The sequence below is a fragment of the Haemaphysalis longicornis genome, unplaced genomic scaffold (genome assembly GCF_048455015.1).
Source record: "Haemaphysalis longicornis isolate Haplotype H1 unplaced genomic scaffold, Haemaphysalis longicornis Haplotype H1 scaffold_9, whole genome shotgun sequence".
NCBI lineage: Eukaryota > Metazoa > Arthropoda > Arachnida > Ixodida > Ixodidae > Haemaphysalis > Haemaphysalis longicornis.
Genome location: NW_027526460.1, coordinates 159,240,950 through 159,247,249, shown reverse-complemented (window position 1 = coordinate 159,247,249; position 6,300 = coordinate 159,240,950).

Genomic DNA, 6,300 nt, shown 5'->3' with positions numbered 1-6,300 from the left:
GATAGTGATGATGCACTGGGTAATGCTTGTGAGTAACTATGCATAAGTAATGCAAACCTCCTGCTCCCTTTTTGTTTGGTGTCCGGCAGGAATTGAGGCACAGCTGCCCTTCATAGCAGTTTTTTCTTCGCAGTTTTTAAGTTAGTTCCAAGGTGAAACCCATCTTTTCAAATCATAATGCAAAAAAATTACGATTAGAGAAAATTTTGAGAATTGAATGTTTTTTTTAGAAACAATGTGGAGGTGTAAGGTGCAAACTTGGGAATAGGGAATAGACAAGTAATTGGGCTATATACCTAAAAGCATGTAATGATAGAAAGGTGAAGCCTTCTGAGATTTGGGTGCACCCATTGTGGTGAAGAAGGTAAGGCTTGGAAGAGTTGGGGTGATGCAGTTGTCCCTAGACGACAAGGTAGTGACAGTGCAGTACAGCCGGTCAACGTCGTCAAGGAAGAATCATGAATATGAAGTTTGAGCAAGGGCTAAATCTTCACTGGTTTGATAGACACGTGGTAGTTGGGTCAACGGCTAGTGACAGGTGTAGACATTGGGTAGGACACCGCAATGAGATCTGGCTGCTGGTACCCTATGCCACTGCCCTTCCATGGTGTCGCCTAGAAGACGCATGGAATGTTGTGCGACTGGCAGCATCAGGTACAGCACTGGGGCCTAACGTCGTAACTACACTGGATTTGTTGCAGCACTTCCTGCCTCACCATCTCGTCACAAATGTGCATGTAGCACAAAGAAATGCGCTGTAGTGCAGTATTGCATCAAAATTATGTGCCAGGCACTTGGAATACATGCAAATTAGGTAAGAACACTAGAGAAACCAAACTTAACTGTGCGCCTGCCACTCTCAATTTCAAACGTTTCAACAAAGATGGAAAAATAAAATGCACGTCGCCAACCTGTTTGCTCTCTGCTGGTAAAGACAATATACCATTTTTTGTCCGTGTAGTTAATAATGGTTACACTAAAATGTGTGCAGGTCCACTCCCCCTTGCTGGTTTACAAGTTCCCATATCCCTCTGTAGATATCCACAAATCTAATGGCCCTGTGCATAAATACATTAGCTGCAGTTGGTTCTACCATATTGAACGCAATGAGGTGACAGCGGTTCTTCCTTGGCGAAAACAACCTGCCAAATTCTAACCTCTATTACTAAAAATATTTCCTATCAACACAATACATATTTGGATTCAGCAAGCTGACACCAAAACGACCAAATTTTGATACATCTTTCACATTCCAGAGTTTCTTCTATTTAATCCTACCTAACTGTGGCTTTAAAAGGTTGAGAAGTTCATGTTCTGCAATAATTTCCGCACTGCATTTCGTGTATCTAATATGGTAAACAAAACACTCAGAGAATGTAAAATCAATATGTACCACTGCTTTTCCTCACCACAGTATCTTGCACGTGCCTGCTTTACTCACATAAAGTATCAAGCGATCTATTTCTGGAAATATGCATATTTGAATGAGCAGCACAACCGCTGAACGCGATGGTTCTCCGGGAACTGCTCATCGGTCGCATATGATAGAGCCCAGGAAAACAACAGGGGTAGAGATTTTCCCGGTGGAGCAACATCAGAATGCCTACCGGAATTTCAAAATAGAAAAATTAAACGGCGAAGATAAGTCAGCTTCAACACTGAACTCACCGAAACACAAATCAAGCATTCAACCAAGAACAACTGGACGTGTGGTTCCGCGGATCCAACATGTTTACCAACGTGTTTATCAAATTTGTTGCAGCAACTAACCAACTATTGAGCTACTTACTAACACAGATTAGCCAACAGCTATGTGGGCAGCTTGACAATGCTAAGCTTGAGGTATGCCAACAGAGACCAGAGTGATTCGAAAGGGACGGCGCAAGCCGCGTTGGTCGCGAAGCAAGCGAAGCGGGCGAAGGTTTAAAGGCGTGCGAACAATTTTTATTTTTTGTTGGCAGGCGGCGTGCGAACTAAAAATAAAAATTGTTCCAACTCGGCGTGCGAACAAATAATAATAATTGTTCCCACGGGGCGGGCGAATAGAACACCCGCTGCGGAGCTGGATGGAGCGGCGCCGCCATCTGGCGGCGGGCGAAGGAGTAGAAACCCCGGCAGTATGGGCGCGGGCGGAGAGTTGGACAATTGAAGCTATTCTAGTATCGTTGGTACCAACCATGAAACACTTTTGCTTGGCTAGCGGTAGTGCAGTAAACTGGTCTAAATGCTTAGGCTTTTGGCATGGCGAATGGCAGTCCAAGCCAAGCGTTTTCGCCAACATCCAGTGGGTCACGTGTCCTGCTAAAGGGACACTGAAGTCAATTTCTCAAGCTCCCGTTTTTGCTTGCACTGCGTAGACTGGCTCAAATTAGCACACTTTTCATCGTTTATCCGGTTGACAAATCGGTAAATATTTTACAAAGCGCGAAAGAAAAAAAACTACCATGCGTGGTTTGCGGCGGCCGCACCAACTAAGCTGTGACGTTGGGAGGAGGGGGCACCGTGATTGGACAATGCCCAAGGTTAGCAATCAAACAAGTTTCGGTTTCGGTTTTGGTTCTGTAAAACAACATATTTGACATGCGATGGCGTCGTTGGATGGGCATTCTCAATATCCCAGTAATCGTAGTACCACGCTTCTGCCATGTTTTCGGCTGTAAAATGCATAAGATAAGCCTCCCAGGACGGCTTGGAATCGTAGCATTCACTAGCCGAGGCCTACGCAGTGCATGAACGCCCTCCGCGTCACCGCAGACGCACAAATGCATGCGCTTTTACCCCATATTTGGAGCTTGCCTCACTCATGCCTGTATAGTAAAAAGCATGTTCGCACCAGGCCAAGGGTCTGTTGATTCTGGCCTGTGCCCACTGCCCGCAAGCAGTCGGTGCTTATGTCAACAGCACGCCAACGAGAACTCGCTAGCGCGCCAGTGCCAGGCTGCGCGAGTTCTGCGGAATAGGTCGTGGAACAGTGAACGTTGCGGCCCAAAAAAAGGTTAACTCAGTATAGAAAACATCGACGAAAAACGAAATATATATATATATATATATATATATAAAAGCTTGTACCCGCAGGGATTCGAACCTGTGACGGGCAAAACACTCGCAATGATATACCTAGCGCTCCAGACGACACGGCCACGGGCGAGAGCGCTGCCGGCAAGGGAAATATAAGGTATATAATGTATAACCAGTTTACACTTTTATTTAGTTTTAGTATTTCAAGCAGCTTAGGTGACTATTTGTTGTATTGCGCTCGTGCAGTAAGCGTCCCCCGAGTTTCCACAATAGCTCACGTCTAGCAATTGCATTTCCTAGACGGAAAAGTGTTCGCAGATGCGTAGGCGTGCTGCTGACCGCTGTGCTTGTTCGCCCAGCGCAAAAAAAGTGCTTCCCGCACCCTAGTTTACGCTGTACGGTACAAATATCAGTGGATTTTATTTCCTTAGTACCTATATTGACTTCTCTGACTCTTCTACCCCTTCAAGAGGCCTTATATTTCCCTACTGGCGTACCAGTCAGCGAAGCGTCACATTTGCGCTTGTGCAGCACTTGTGTGAAGCGACCTTGACTTGGAGCTAGATACAGGGTACAAACTAACGAAGTAAAGAAAGGCACATTCTTCCATTCACAAACGTGTTGTGGCTTAGTTTCAACTGATCGAGCGAATTGCCGTGACCCGTCGGCGGCCGTCGGACTAAACGTTGGGCCGACCGACTCGGTCGCGGAAGGTCGGCGAGCCGTGCACTAGCGCAGCCAATTGCCAGCTCCTCTCCTGCTGACGTCACACGAAAACGCCAAAGAAAATGGGTGAGAGTGCAGACAGGAGGACAGCATTTTCGAATTGATTTTTCTACAAAATAAATTCGCGTAAACGCGCTCAGAGTGGTCGAAACAGGGCCTAGGGACTCCGGACTACAATTTGCGCTCGTAATCCCGCATTGTTTACAAATCACTTCAGTGTCCCTTTAAGCACCTGGGTGTGCGCCACTAGACAGTTATCATGACAGTGACCCTTACTGGGCCAAACAACTCAAGGAACTTCGAGAAAAGACAGAGAAGTTGAAAGGGTGGGGTTTGAGAATGTTTGCGAGAGCCACAGTTTGCAATTATAAGCAAGCTGTGATATACAATGCAAGATTTGCATTGTTCAAGGTTTAATATTCAGAAATGTCATCCTGTGCTTGCCGTGTTTATCTGGAGTTCATCTTGGGAAAGAACGAACAGAAGGAACCTCTTTCGGAAAGTGCGTGAAGGCGGACTTGGTTTATCGCACTTATTTTTAAGGCAAGTGGTCAATAGATTTCTGTTTCTTCGTGAGGTTGATGACGCGTTTCTTAGGATGGTTTGTCAGATGCGACTTGGAATACTTTGGCCTGAATTAGTTGTTAGCTCTGAGTACATGAGGGGAATCGTACGTGGATTTTTTAAAGAGGTGGTGGGGCCATACCGTTTTTTTGCAGTGCGTTTTTCTTTAGAGTACTTAAGCGGGATGAGTCGGAAGAAACTGTACAAAGATATCGTCGAGAGTGTATTGCCAGTGCCAGTATACCGCAGCAAGTGTAATCTAAGGCCTGAGAGAGATGTACTTAAACGAGTAAAAAGAATGACGGTCCCAGGTGAAGTGAAATCTTTCGTTTTTAAACTCCATACTGGAACACTGGAAGTAAAGACATGGATGGAGGAAAAACGGATGGTTTGTGCCATGGGGTGTGCACTGTTTTCTGTGTCGAAAGCCAGAAACAATTGGGCACGTGTTTTTGGACTGTTGGGGAGGGGTGTTCTTTTGGGACATCCTCCAGCGAACACTCAAAAAAGATTTGCCTGCGGATGCTTACGGTATTAGATTTTTGAACGTTGAAAATGAGGACGGTGTGCAGCTTGACACAATTATGCTGTATGGACTACATAGCATCTGGAGAAACAGGATAGCGGTACGCTACTCCGACCCAGATGGCAGACTCATCAGACACTACTTCAAAGAGTCAATGGGTTCTTTTGTGCAAATACAGAAACTTCAGCCCTCTAAACCAGACTGGCTACCCACAATTGAAGCAATGTTGGTAATGAAAAAATATTGAAATCACCCCGCTTGCCCAAGAAGGGCTACAGTTCTAGTGTTTGTATTGAGTATTAAGTGTACACATTATCAGTTACGTGTGTTTTTGTTTTGTCATTCTGTCAAAGAAGGCAATAAAGAAAAAAAAACTGGGCGAGCGGTCTGGAGCGCTAGGTATGTTATTGCAAGTGTGTTGCAAGTCACGAGTTCGAATCCCCGGGGTGCCTTCAAATTGTTTTGTTGATTTTTTCGTTTTCGGCCGATCTTATCTATACTGAGTTCACCTTTTTCGGGCGGTAACATTCACTGCTCCACGAACTAGTTCGCAGAACGCGCAGGCTGACACTGGTGCGCTAGCGAGTTCTCGTTGGCGTGCTGTTGCCATAAGCACCGACTGCTTGCGGGCAGTGGGCACAGGCCAGAATCAACAGACCCTTGGCCTGGTGCGAACACGCTTTTTACGATACAGGCATGAGTGAGGCAAGCTCCAAATATCGGGGAAAAGCGAATGGCATTTGAGCGTCTGCGGGGACGCGGAGGGCGTTCATCCACTGCGTAGGCCTCGGTTAAGCCGTCCTGGGAGGCTTACCCTATGCATTTTACAGCCGACAACATGGCAGAAGCGCGGTCCGACGATTATGAGATATCAAAAATGCCCTTCCAACGATGCCGTCAGATGTCAAGCATGTTTTACAGAACCGAAACCGAAACTTGTTTGAATGCTAACTTTAGAAATCCTCCAATCACGTTGCGTCTCCTCCCGTCGTCACAGCCTTTAGTTGGTGCGGCCGCCGTAAACCGCGCAAAGTAGTTTTTCTTCTTTCGCGCTTTGTGAAATAATTACCTACTTGTCAACCGGATAAACGAGGAAAAGTGTGCTAATTTGAGCCAGTATACGCAGTGCAAGCAAAAACTGGAGCTTGACAAATTCACGTGAGTGTCCCTTTAAGGCCAAACTGCAGTGGCGCCAAGAGTGCAAGCTCGAGAGGCTTAAAAATGCAAATCCGGCCTCAGACCGAAATTCGGTTTTAGATCCGCCGGCTGAAGTTTGCCGGCTACCCGAGTGACCTCATGTGCAGTTTAGCGTCGAGGTTGTTCCAGAAAAGAGTTCCAGAAGAAAAGTTGCAGAAAAGAGCCCTCAGAAGGAGCGACAAAGAACAGCAGTGATTACATACGTCCACGGCGTTAGCCATGCCCCCAAGAAGATTGTAAGGCAGATGTTCGGCTCCCATTCTGTGCAC